Source organism: Hyperolius riggenbachi, chromosome 10, assembly GCF_040937935.1.
Source record: "Hyperolius riggenbachi isolate aHypRig1 chromosome 10, aHypRig1.pri, whole genome shotgun sequence".
NCBI lineage: Eukaryota > Metazoa > Chordata > Amphibia > Anura > Hyperoliidae > Hyperolius > Hyperolius riggenbachi.
This window is the reverse complement of record NC_090655.1, coordinates 74522430-74537113: the sequence shown is the minus strand read 5'-3', so window position 1 is coordinate 74537113 and position 14684 is coordinate 74522430. Positions and strand designations below refer to the sequence as shown.

At 46.5% G+C, this 14684-nt stretch overlaps 1 protein-coding gene across 1 annotated transcript in view; it reads left to right on the top strand.

Moving 5' to 3' along the window:
- Positions 1-1039: 1039 nt before the first annotated feature.
- PCGF5 (polycomb group ring finger 5) overlaps positions 1040-14684 on the top strand; it is a 147844-nt gene continuing 134199 nt past the window's right edge. Inside the window, exon 1 of the mRNA XM_068255640.1 lies at positions 1040-1143. The gene's annotated coding sequence lies outside the window, so the exon portion shown is untranslated. The remainder of the gene's footprint in view (positions 1144-14684) is intronic.

Genomic DNA, 14684 nt, shown 5'->3' with positions numbered 1-14684 from the left:
GGCTTAAACCGGTCTCCATATGGGATTGCCGCCCCAGCCCTGAAACAGTTAAAGGATACCCCAACTGAAATGTGACATAATGAGATAGACATGTGTATGTACAGTGCCTAGCACACAGATAACTATGCTGTGTTCCTTTTTTTCTTTCTCTGCCTGAAAGAGTTAAATATAAGGTATGCAAGTGGCTGACTCAGTCCTGACTCAGACAGGAAGTGACTACAGTGTGACCCTCACTGATAAGAAATTCCAACTATAAAACACTTTCCTAGCAGAAAATGGCTTCTGAGAGCAAGAAAGAGGTAAAAAGGGGGAATTTCTTATCAGTGAGGGTCACACTGTAGTCACTTCCTGTCTGAGTCAGCCACTCACACACCTGATATTTTACTCTTTCGGTCAGAGAAAGAAAAAAAGGAACACAGCATAGTTATCTGTGTGCTAGGCACTGTACATACACATGTCTATCTCATTATGTCACATTTCAGTTGGGGTATCCTTTAAGCCGGGCTATGAGCTGTATCACAAGCCTGTGAAAAAAGATTTGAGCCCCCCCAAACACACACACACACACACACACACACACACACACACACACACACACACACACACACACACACACACACACACACACACACACACACACACACACACACACACACACACACACATTTTTGTCATGGCCAATTGTTGGGGTTATTTTGGGTAATGTCACCCGGTGGGCGGACATTGGTTTGGTGATCAGTGGATATTGGGTCATCGTTATTATGGTTTGAATTAGTTTCAAGTGTTCGTTAATAAATGTGATTCTGTTTGGTTTACCCCCATAAACGGCAGCGGCCTTTCTCCAGTTTGGTGTGTGTCTAATTATTATAGAGATGATAAGTTGGGAGTGGGGTGTGCAATACCATGAATTTCTAGGCAAAGAGCTTCCACAATCCTAGGAAAGCAAAAGGCAAGCCGCATCAGATGATCACACCGATTCTGATAAATCAGCCTGTATCTGTATCTTTAACACAGTGCACGCCCACTCAGAAGTCACACAGATCATCCAGCCCAGCAGCGTGAATGGGGTATGTGCTGCCTGCAGGCTGGGATCAGGAAACAGCATGCTGCTCGGGGCACTTTCTGCCTTCCCTAGACATTCGGGTAAGTTCACAACGGGGCTGCCTCCTAAAGTTGTGCGCTCAGGACAAGTTGTGTGCCAGGGGGGAGGACGGGCACCCTGTGCTGCTGCTGATTGCTGGGGGAGGGGGCACCCTTTGCTGTTGTGTGTTGGGGGGGGCGGGGGGGGGGTGTTCATCCTCTGCTGCTGCTGTGTCTGCTGCTGTGTGCCAGGGGGGAGGACGGGCACCCTCTGCTGCTGTGTGGTTGGGGGGTGTTTGAGCATTGAGCACCCTGTGCTGCTGTGTGCGCTGCTCAGGTTTCATAACAAGCTGCCACGAGCTGGGGATGGCTGGGTGGGCAAAGAAGTGTCAGTGGAACTTCCTGGCAGCGCACTCCAGTGAAGGGCATGCGTTGTTACATATGACATGATATTATCTCGGGGGGAGGAGGGCTGAGCGGCTATGACATGCTGCTGCTGACGCAGGTCCTGATGTGTGGAGCGCAGCGCACCCGCCCTCACATAACAGGCTGCCCGGGCCACTTCTGGCGTATGTTGATAGTGCTTGTGTGTTACGTAAGGTTCCAGAATACCGAGAGACGCTGAGGGTGGGAGGGGCTGCTGTTCACCTGTGCGGGGGGCTCAGGTCGGCTTCTGCTGCTAGTCTGTTTTCTGGCAGTGACAGGCGGGGATTTTCAGTGCAGATCATATCCCAGCACTGCCATCAGGTTTGTACTCAGAGAGAAGGGGTTTTGTATTGATGGCTTTTGGAGTGTGTGAACTGTGGCATGCAATAGCGCACTACACTGTTCAGAGCACGTGTTGGTTTGTACTGATAGTAAGTGTAGAGATTTAAAGAGAACCTGAGATGAAGATAATGGCTACCAGGGATGGGCGGATATTCGGCTTCGGGTGAATCCGGATAGTTGCTATCCGGATTCACCTAGTAGTGCGGGGGGGGGTCAAGCTTACCCTTAGACGTCTTCTTTGTCCGTCCCTCATCGCCTCCCACGATGCGTTCCACTCGGCGCTCACGTGACTACAAACACTTCCTCCTTCAACCCGGAGGGAGGAAGTGTTGTAGTCACATGACCGGCGCTTGGAGCGCATCGTGGGAGGCGACGAGGGACGGACAAAGAAGACGTGGGCTCCTAAACCATCCTCTCTGGCCGCTACGTTGTCTTCTAATTAGCCCCGGTAATGTGGCTGGCTGCGGGCTTTTATGCATATGCGGCTAGGCCTCTTGCGCACCCTAGTCACGCTCCCGGAAACATGCGACTGGCCAAATTATCGGGGCTGATTAGAAGTCAACGAAGAGGATGGCCAGGCAGCCCAAGCACCTCATGATGCTGAAGAGAGTCCTAGGTAAGTATAAATATAGCCATTAACTTAATCTCAGGGACCCTTTAAAGAGAATCTGTAAGAAAAAAACAAACAGCCCCTGGGGGTACTTACCTCATGAGGGGAAAGCCTCTGGTTCCTGATGAGGCTTTCCCAGCGCTGGCAGCACCCGAACGGCAGCCATGTAAATATTTACCTTCTGCGCTCCTGCACAGGTGCCGTAGTGGCTTTGCGATGGGCTCCAGCAGAAAGCCGCTATAGGTAGGTAAATATTGCAGCCGCTACTTCACCTGCGCCACAGCTGATTTTTCGGGGGCTGCCAGCGCTAGATCTCGGAAAGTGAAGAGGATGGGGGAAGCATCATTGGGATCCAGAGGCTTCCCCCTTCTGAGGTAAGTAACCCCAGGGGCTGTTTGCTTGTGTGTTTTTTGTTTGTTTGTTTTTTTACAGCTTCACTTTAAAAGGAACGGGAGGTTTTAGATCTATGGAAGCTGCCATGTTTATTTCCTTTTAAACAATACCAGTTGTCTGGAAGCCTATCTTTCTGGTCAGTGGGGTCTAAGTCGCACACCTGAAATAAGCACGGAGCTAATTTTGTCATAGACATCTGATTTGCATGCTTGTTCAGGGTCTATGGTTTAACCCTCCTGGCGGTCGGATCGCCTCCGGCGATCGGAGATCGGGATCTCCTGGAGGGCTTCCCCCGTCGCCATGGCGATGGGGCGGGATGACATCACCGACGTCGTGACGTCAAGGGGGACTCCGATCCACCCCACAGCGCTGATTGGCCAGGCAGCGCACGGGGTCTGGGGGGCGTCTGCGGCGCGACGGATAGCGGCGGATCGGCGGGTAGCGGCGGCGATCGGGCACTGCACGCAGCTAGCAAAGTGAAAAAAAAATTATGCAAATCGGCCCAGCGGGGCCTGAGCGGTGCCTCCCGGCGGCATAGCCCGTGCTCAGCACGAGCTTACCGCCAGGGAGGTTAAAGTGAACCCGAGGTGGGTTTTAAGAATGCTATTAGGACACAGAGGCTGGTTCTGCATACAATGATCAGCCTCTGTTCGTATACTGTTTCCTCCGCAGGCTCCCCTTGCGCTCTGCTGTCCCTCAGAAAAAAACGCGCCGTGGTAGCGACATGCAGCTTGTTGCTGGCTGTTTACATCTAGGCTGCGCCTGCGTCCCTTCCCTCCAATCAGCTTACAGAGGCGGAGAGGGAAGGGACGCAGGGAGCGGCGGTAAATGACAGCCTGGATGTACTCCATGAGCACTTATGTCACTGCACATTTGCAGTTCAAAACCTGCGCTGCTCTGAGCAACTTACGGAACGCTGGGGGGGGCAAACCCGAAGACAAAGAGCAGCTTTACAATCAGGAGACTGATGTGTGGTACACACCATGCAATTTTCCCATCAAATCAATAAATTGCAACATGTCCGACCCTCGGATCGAGAGAAGAATCGATTTTGTGCGGTACTGATCTCAAAATCCCTTCTCTCGATCGGAAATGCTGGAAATGATCAGAGGATGGGAAATGTGCATTACAGGGAGTGTGGAGTGCAGAATTATTAGGCAAGTTGTATTTTTGAGGAATCATTTTATTATTGAACAACCAGGTTCTCAATGAACCCAGAAAACTCATTAAAGAGAATCTGTACTCTAATATTCTTACAATGAAAAGCATACCATTCTATTCATTATTTTCTCCTGTGCCCCTCTGTGCTGTTTCTGCCACTCTCTGCTGCAATCCTGGCTTGTAATTAACAGTTTTAGGCAGTGTTTACAAACAAACTAACCAGCTTCTAATAGGCTCAGCTAAGCATAGTGTGTGAGTCATTCAGAGTGTGCAGGGGGCCTGCAGAGGGTGTGTATCGCTTCTACCAATCACAAGCAGCCCTGCACATTCCACACAATCAAGCCTTAGCCCGACAAACAGGACAGAGGAAAGATACATTGATTTATTACAGAGACAGTGCAGTTAGGAAAGACTGCAGTAAGCCAGAGCAGATTAGAACAGGCATAGGAACTTATAGGATAGAAGAACTAAGGCTGAAAAATTTGTTACAGAGTCTTTTTAACCACTTGCCGACCGCACACTTATACCGTGCGTCGGCAAAGTGGCAGCTGCAGGATCAGCGACGCAGTACCGCGTCGCCAGCTGCTTCCTGTCAATTCACGGCGGGGGGCTCCGTGAATAGCCTGCGGGGCTAAATGTAAACACAAGCGGAAATAATCCGCTTTGTTTACATTGTACGGCGCTGCTGCGCAGCAGCGCCGTAAGGCAGATCGGCGATCCCCGGCCAATCAGCGGCCGGGGATCGCCGCCATGTGACAGGGGACGTCCTGTCACTGGCTGCACAGGACGGATAGCGTCCTGTGCAGCCCGGATCACCGGGGGAGAGGTAGGAGAGGTGAATGTCGCCGCGGAGGGGGGCTTTGAGGTGCCCCCCCCCCCCCGCAGGAGCGATCAGACCCCCCCCCTGCACATCATCCCCATAGGGGGGAAAAAAGGGGGGCGATCTGATCGCTCTGCGTGCACCCTGATCTGTGCTGGGGGCTGCAGAGCCCACCCAGCACAGATCACAACAAACAGCACTGGTCCTTAAGGGGGGGTAAAGGGTGGGTCCTCAAGTGGTTAATATCAAAGCTGAATATTTTTGAAAGTAGTTTTTTAGTTTGTTTTTAGTTTTAGCTATTTTAGGGGGATATCTGTGTGTGCAGATGACTATTACTGTACATAATTATTAGGCAACTTAACAAAAAACAAATATATACCGATTTCAATTATTTATTTTTACCAGTGAAACCAATATAACATCTCAACATTCACAAATATACATTTCTGACATTCAAAAAAAAAAAAAAAACACATCAGTGACCAATATAGCAATCTTTCTTTGCAAGGACACTCAAAAGCCTGCCATCCATGGATTCTGTCAGTGTTTTGATCTGTTCACCATCAACATTGCGTGCAGCAGCAACCACAGCCTCCCAGACACTGTTCAGAGAGGTGTACTGTTTTCCATCCTTGTAAATCTCACATTTTATGATGGACCACAGGTTCTCAATGGGGTTCAGATCTGGTGAACAAGGAGGCCATGTCATTAGTTTTTCTTCTTTTATACCCTTTCTTGCCAGCCACACTGTGGAGTACTTGGATGCGTGTGATGGAGCATTGTCCTGCATGAAAATCATGTTTTTCTTGAAGGATGCAGACTTCTTCCTGTACCACTGCTTGAATAAGGTGTCTTCCAGAAACTGTCAGTAGGACTGGGAGTTGAGCTTGACTCCATCCTCAACCCGAAAAGGCCCGACAAGCTCATCTTTGATGATACCAGCCCAAACCAGTACTCCACCTCCACCTTGCTGGCGTCTGAGTCGGACTGGAGCTCTCTGCCTTTTACCAATCCAGCCACGGGCCGATCCATCTAGCCCATCAAGACTTACTCTCATTTCATCAGTCCATAAAACCTTAGAAAAATCAGTCTTGAGATATTTCTTGGCCCAGTCTTGACGTTTCAGCTTGTGTGTCTTGTTCAGTGGTGGTCGTCTTTCAGCCTTTCTTACCTTGGCCATGTCTCTGAGTATTGCAAACCTTGTGCTTTTGGGCACTCCAGTGATGTTGCAGCTCTGAAATATGGCCAAACTGGTGGCAGCTGCACTGTAACGATCAGTGTAACACAGAGAGGATCTGATTACCGGTGATCTGCAGTATCACCGAGAATGCAGATATATACCCGATTATAGATGATCTGCAGTATCACCGATAATCATATCTCTAACCTCTGGACACCTGAGTAATATGAGTGTTTGGTGCAACAGTAATACTTTGAGGAGAGCAGCCTACAGTGGGTGCGAGGCAGTAGGAGATACTGCCCTGAGAGCAGATTCCTTCCAAGGCCTGAGGCTCCCCAATGGGCGGAGCCAGGCTGGGAGTAGGATCAGAGAGTGAGTGACACCAAAGGTGAAGTGTTACTGACAGGTCTGTGAACTATTTCCCAACAGGAGAAATAGTTCTCGAGGTCGGACAGGCCAGGTCGGCAACAGACTGACAGATCAGGTACAGAGACAGGAGACCGATGCGGAATCCTAAGACTAGCAGAGTTTGGCAACAGAGTAACAGAATAACAAAGGTACAGAATCAGAGATCAGAAGAATGGTCAGGAAAGCAGAAGGTCATAACAAATAATCAATTCCTAGACTTAGGTGTGAGCTCCGTGATCATCAACACCTTGGAAACTGGTCTAATATAACACAGAAACTGACAGGGTCTGAGTGCTACCACGTAGTGATCGCAACGCCAGACACCAGAGGAATGACCAGAACCTAGTATATATACACCAGCGCTCTCCTGCGCCTCTCCTAAGTGCTGGACCAATGAGAACTGAAAGAATTGTCAGCTGACCGCCCTGGTCAGCTGACACCCCTCTGGCTGTCATAAATGCTCTGCCTCTCCGCGCACGCGTCCTTCTGAACCAGTGTGGACTATCAGTCCCAGCCACACCAGACATGTGGTGTAATGCCTCTGCTGATTTGGATGCGGAATCCGCCGCACTGCTGACCGAGCGTACGGCGTTTTCTCCGCATTCAGCAGTACTGACAGGTAGGCCTATGCGTGCAAACCGCCGCGTCGGACGCGGAATCCGCCGCCCTGTTCTCTGGTAATGCGGCGGTTTCTCCGCGTTCCGTCAAGCCAGTGAATGCAGGTCCCTGCGCGCAAGCTGCCATGTTGAACGCGGAATCAGCCGCCTTACTCTGAGTACTTGCGGCGGCTTTTCTGCGTTTTCTCACAGTCACGCTTGACTTTTTTTTTTTTTAGTTTATGGGCAGTTATTTTGCGCCTTGGCTTTTCCACACGCTTCTTGCGACCCTGTTAACTATTTTGAATGAAACGCTTGATTGTTCGATGATCACGCTTCAGAAGCTTTGCAATTTTAAGAGTGCTGCATCCCTCTGCAAGATATCACTATTTTTGACTTTTCTGAGCCTGTCAAGTCCTTCTTTTGACCCATTTTGCCAAAGGAAAGGAAGTTGCCTAATAATTATGCACACCTGATATAAGGTGCTGATGTCATTAGACCACACCCCTTCTCATTACAGAGATGCACATCACCTAATATGCTTAATTGGTAGTAGGCTTTCGAGCCTGTACAGCTTGGAGTAAGACAACATGCATAAAGAGGATGATGTGGTCAAAATACTCATTTGCCTAATAATTCTGCACTCCCTGTATGTGTACTAGGCATTAAAAGGTTATTAGCCCACACTGGGCTTCATTTAGTAAGTTTTATCTTTATTCAGGGGTACTTTAAGATTGGGTTTATTTGATATTTTTGCTGTATACAGTATGAACCAGAAGTAGAGGCATGCAATTCACAAGCCTAATCTACTTCAGAAGTGAATTATTAAAGACTCTGTCTAACTTCAACTAATTGCGCCAGCTAATCTTTGCATTATTATTATTATTACTATTATTATTATTAATTTTTTTTTTTTTTTTTTTTTTTTTTTTTTTTTTTTTGAGGGGTCTTCCCTCTCCCGTTTATTTGGAAAATATAATTTTTCACATCATCCCAGAACGTTTGTATTTCTTTGCATCCCCCAAAAAAATGTGCAGTATGTCTCCCTTTCCCTTCCCACACCTCCAGCACTGCGCTGAGGTACCTGGGAACATCCTACTCGACCTCTCGGGTGTAAGGTACCATCTAGCAAATATCTTATATCCTGGCTCCTGCCCCTTTGTAGATATGGATGACTTGCTTGCCATTTTAGTTTTCTTCCACTGTTCCTCTGTAAATGTTCTTTCCAGGTCTTTTTCCCAACTGGCCCGCAGTGAGGCCGCAGGATCTTCTACCCCATTCAATAAGGCATATATCTTTGAAAGGGTCCCTCATTGTTGGCGTAACCTTTTCATTAATTGGGAAGAGGAGTATTCTAGCAGTCAGGTTATTCTGTCCTTTTTGTGAATCCGACAAGCCCCATGTAAACTTACAGTTCAGCCCGTCATAGTAGAAAAACACACACACACACACACACACACACACACACACACACACACACACACACACACACACACACACACACACACACACACACACACACACACACACACACACACACACACACACACACACACACACACACACACACACACACACACACACACACACACACACACACACACACACACACACACACACACACACACACACACACACACGAACACACACACACACACGAACACACACACACACACGAACACATACACACACACACGAACACATACACACACACACGAACACATACACACACACACGAACACATACACACGAACACGAACACATACACACGAACACGAACACATATATACACACGAACACGAACACATATACACACACGAACACGAACACATATACACACACGAACACGAACACATATACACACACACACGAACACGAACACATATACACACACACACGAACACGAACACATATACACACACACACGAACACGAACACATATACACACACACACGAACACGAACACATATACACACACACACGAACACGAACACATATACACACACACACGAACACGAACACATATACACACACACACGAACACGAACACATATACACACACACACGAACACGAACACATATACACACACACACGAACACGAACACATATACACACACACACGAACACGAACACATATACACACACACACGAACACGAACACATATACACACACACACGAACACGAACACATATACACACACACACGAACACGAACACATATACACACACACACGAACACGAACACATATACACACACACACGAACACGAACACATATACGGATGACTTGCTTGCCATTTTAGTTTTCTTCCACTGTTCCTCTGTAAATGTTCTTTCCAGGTCTTTTTCCCAACTGGCCCGCAGTGAGGCCGCAGGATCTTCTACCCCATTCAATAAGGCATATATCTTTGAAAGGGTCCCTCATTGTTGGCGTAACCTTTTCATTAATTGGGAAGAGGAGTATTCTAGCAGTCAGGTTATTCTGTCCTTTTTGTGAATCCGACAAGCCCCATGTAAACTTACAGTTCAGCCCGTCATAGTAGAAAAACACACACACACACACACACACACACACACACACACACACACACACACACACACACACACACACACACACACACACACACACACACACACACACACACACACACACACACACACACACACACACACACACACACACACACACACACACACACACACACACACACACACACACACACACACACACACACACACACACACACACACACACACACACGTTGTTTGCAGTAGTGTCTGAATAAGCAGAAACAAGCATGCCGGTAATCTTGTCAGATCTGACAATAATGTCAGAAACACCTGATCTGCTGCATGCTTGTTCAGGGTCTATGGCTAAAAGTATTGAGGCAGAGAATTAGCAGAATTACCGGGCAACTGGTTTTGTTTAAAAGGAAATAAACATGGAAGCCTCCATATCCCTCTCGTTACAGTTGTCCTCTAATGTTTTTACCAGGGCTGTGGAGTCAAGGAGTTGGAGCAATTTTTGGTACCTGGAGTTGGTGGTTTCATAAAAATTGATTTTTGCACAGACTAAACAGCCCTCGTTTCCAGGGCTGTGGAGTCTGAGTTGGAGTCGGGGCAATTTTGGGCACCGGAGTTGGAGTCGTGGTTTCAGAAACTGAGGAGTCGGAGTTGGGAGTCGGAAGATTTTTGTACAGACTCCACAGCCCTGCTCGTTTCTACATATCGCCCGTAGGTCACCTCACCCTACTCTCCATATATAGGCATGAGGTAGGGAGGACTTTACTTAGCGGTAGTATAGTAGGGTACACAGGAGGATTGCCCCTAGTCCACTCAGGGCTGATGCACTCCAGAGCGGTTCTGAAGTGTAACTATTGCAGGGGGGAAACCGCTTGGCTAATGCAAGTGAATGGGATGGTGCACCCCAGAGAGGTTCATTTTTTTTTTCCCCCCACAAACTTAGGGGCTGCTGCATATATATATATATATATATATCTATATCTATATCTATATCTATATCTATATCTATATCTATATCTATATCTATATATATATATCTCAATGTTAAAGTATAAGAAAGTGGAAAACTGCTCTGAAAGATCAGATCAGAGCGGTTTTCCAGGCGTTTTTTGTTAGAGATGCTGTTCAGTAACAGCTTTTACTGTAACAAAATACCTGCTACACAAAAACGCTCCAAAAAACGCTAGGCATGTTTAGAAAACATGCCTAGAATCGCTCTGAAATCTGCTTCAAAAACCTCTAGAGTTTTGCAGATCTGCTAGAGTTATTTTGGTGTGCACTGGCCCTAAGATGAAGAGGCTAGCAATGAGTATTTTGCAGGCACCACCAAACACCAGTGTGGCTGGAGGGTAATCCACCATATTGGGTTCCACCATCTTTTTCCCGGGCAGCTCTGCTAATCTTTGCAGAGAACTCTTCGTATTGTTTGGGAGGCACTCAGCACAATGCTGTTGTTTTGGGGGCACTCTGCATATATTGTTTGGGGAGGACACTGCCTAATTATGTTGTCTATTGTTGGAATGTACCTGCCATTTGATATTTATCTGGCATTGCTACCTGCCTGTTGACATGTACAACCACAAATCACTGGAATTTTCTTCCTGGCTTTAATATCCATGCTTCATTGATATCTGCCTGTCATTAGTATTATCTGCATATATTTGAGATTTGCCGATTTATAACATTTATTTTTTGGGTGTGTTAAAGTGGTCTGAAACTGACCTAACTTTCAATAAAAATGTGTTTTCCTACTTCTTTTTTCCTACGTTTTTATTACTCGTACAGTTATCATATTTGTTTTTGTGTAGTAATATTGTCTGTTTACAAAGTGTAGTTTTATCTTGCCCTGAAAGCTGCCATTGCATTTTATTCCAGCTGCTTTTTATTATATATTAAAATCTTCTTGCAAGCTGTTCTGAACTGTATGTATGGTAGAAGCAGAGAGAGCTTCTCAGCGTGTTTTTCAGTTGTTTACACACAAATGTAACATTGGAATGTAAACAAAGATACTGTTATCTCTAGTCTGGATGCAGATCTCAAGCTGAAATGTCTTTACATGGCAGGACAAGGTGCTGTGTTTAACTATTTGAATGATGTTCTGCTACAATTTTTTTTTTTTTTTTTTTTTTTTTTAAATTTTTTTTTTTTTTACTGTGACAGTAGCTTTGAAGCTGCAAGGAATCTTTTAGAGCAAAGTAGAAATGCTGACTTTCAGACCACTTTTAAAAGCAAACCTGTGAGGAAAAATGTTTTAAAACTAGATGCCTACCTACGTAGCAGGAAGCCTCTGGATGCTCCAGACACTTCCCAGATACTGTTTAGAGGAACTTGGTGCTGAATCTGTGGGACACAGGATGACTGGAAAAGCCTGAGTCTTCCCTATTAGTGCAGGGGGACTCCGTCCGGAAGCACCAGAAATTAACCCTTTGTGCTGCACGCTACCATAGCAATGGGCATAGAAATGCCTGATACACTAAGGGTTAACAGCCAGAGTGTGACCTATCCCTAATTATTTTAGTCATAAACAGGGCCGATTCTAGACTGTAGGAGAACAATATGCCTCTCACCTCGGTTACCTCTTAATGGGACACTACACTAGTGAAAATATGGGACATTGCATCCTATACAGTGTATGATATCCCAGCATATTGCATGCTGTGCATCGTACTACACATAGGAAAGTCTTCTGAGTCAACCCATCGGTTCTTTCTAAGCAGAAACAGGAATGAAAATCACTCAAAATAAATTGTTCCTAATACCGTAACATAACTTCAGTATTACATTCAATGCTTATTAATACTTTTTCGCTTAGTTTCACTAGAACCAGTATGTGTTGTACAGCTAAGAAATAAAACGTTAGGAGCAAAGATATGAGTCTCATATGGTTTTCCGGTACAGAAAACTTCAGTTGTTATCCATGCAAAAGAGCTTCTCTATGAGCTCTTGACCCAACGTGGGTGATACAGTCCTGTTATCTAAAGCAGAGTTCCCCAACCCTGTCCTCAGGGCCCACCAACAGTACATGTTTTGCAGAAAACCACAAACATTCACAGGTGGGGTAATTGTCTCAGCAGAGCTGATTAACTACCTCTGTGGATTTCCACAAAACATGCACTGTTGGTGGGCCTTCAGGACATGGTTGGAGAACACTGATGAGCACTTAAAGGACTCCCGAGGTGAACACTTATAATCTCTTACTCACCGGGGGCTTCTTCCAGCCCCTAGCAGCCATACAGAGCGGCGTCCATGTCTTGTGACGCATAGGCGCTGACTCGACGCAGGGTCACCACTCTGTCCGGGCGGCCAGCGGGGACACCGAGGAGGACCGGAGCTGCGGCGAGACACTGACATGGCTGCTAGAGGCTGGGAGAAACCCCAGGTGAGTGAAAACGAGCATTCGCTTCTGGAATTCTTTATACAGCAGAGAAACCGTGAGAGGCAATTTGAGATACATTTTTACTGCAGGAGAGTCCAAAGGGTCATTATTTCTGCTTTTGTTTTATAGTTCAAAATAGAGTGTGGTTTCAGAACTGCAAATGTGACAGAATGATGCAATGTTATACAAAAAAAAGGCTATATAACAGAAAATAAGAATGAGACATGCAACTGGCCGCACATTCGCTAGCACTCTGCACCGGCGTTGGATAGGCTGCCGCTTATCGAGTCCCATCTGAGCTTGTCTGTGCTCATTGTGAGTGCCACAGATTAGGGGAGTATAGTTTTTGTTTTTTCTTAATATCCCATTTAAACAAAACCTGGTGTAACTGTTAGTAGCAATAGCAGATAGGTTTAACCTTGTGTCCAAAAAAGTAGCTATTCTCTATAAGGCCTGCAACCCACTAGGAGTGATGTTCTGAGCACTTTGTGATGTGAAAAGCTCTTGTTAATGTAATGCTATGGGTGGTGATCCCACTTGAGCGATGTGACTTTATAAAAATGCCCCATAGCATTGCATTAGCAAGAACTTTTCAAATCACTAGTGCTTAGAAAAGCTGTTGGGTTTTGAGCCCTAAAACATAAACAAATGTGTAAACAAATGGTCAGCACCCTTTGACATGGTCGCTGCACATGCAATGTATGCTGGTTCGAGTACGTTGTGACTGCGCCGGGGGGAACCCAGTCACAAAGGCGTCACATACAGCACATGTGCGGCAACCAGGTCAAAGGGCTCCGACCATCTTAGGATACTGGAGCCATTTACAGGCTAACAGAGGGGATGCAGCCACAAGGAAGGTGCGGTTAGAGACTGCACACCTCACCATACACTAGTGTTCTCCCCAGAATTTTTTCCAACCGGGTGGCATAAAAAGGAACAGAGTGGGGTGAGATGAGAGAATGCAGAGCCGGCACGTCTCTGCACAACTCGGCTTACAGCAGAGGAGAAGGTGAGCCAATGATAGCCGGGTGCTCACCAAAAGTAGCCGGGTGGAGCACCCGGCTAAAAGAGTCTGGGGAGAACACTGCACTAATATAGCATCCAGGGTGGTAGCAGTGGGGCTTTGATGTAGGTAAGTTAACCCGCCCTGCCACAGCCCCTGCTCCCTCACATGTCCAGACTGGTTTTTGCTTTACTCAAAATTGTTCTCACTCATTCCTACTATGGAACTATGCTGTTGTAATACATGCAGGATATGGCTTTCACATCATCTTTTTGAAATGCGCAACATTTACATCAACTTTGTATTGCTTGTGTCTAGTACTTTCCAACTGCCTTATGAATTTTTGAATCACTGCTGTGAACCAGCTGACGGGTGTTTGACACACAGAAGGAAGAATCCGGACAACAGTCGCAGTGAAGTAATTCTTATTCACACCTTTTAATTCATCCTCATAAAACCTGACAAGCAGTAAGTGGGGGCCTGACAGCCGTTTCGCAGAATCAACCTGCTTCTTCAGAGGCAACAATTAACAAGGTAATTGTTGCCTCTGAAGAAGCAGGTTAATTCTGTGAAACGGCTGTCAGGCCTCCACTTACTGCTTGTCAGGTTTTATGGGGATGAGTTAAATGGTGTGAATAAGAATTACTTCACTACGACTGGTGCCGTATTCTTTCTTCGTGTACAATATCTTGGTCTGGTGGCCCGGTCTGCTACACCTGTTACCCCCTTTTGTCTGCCATCCTAGCATCTGGTGCCAATCCTCGTT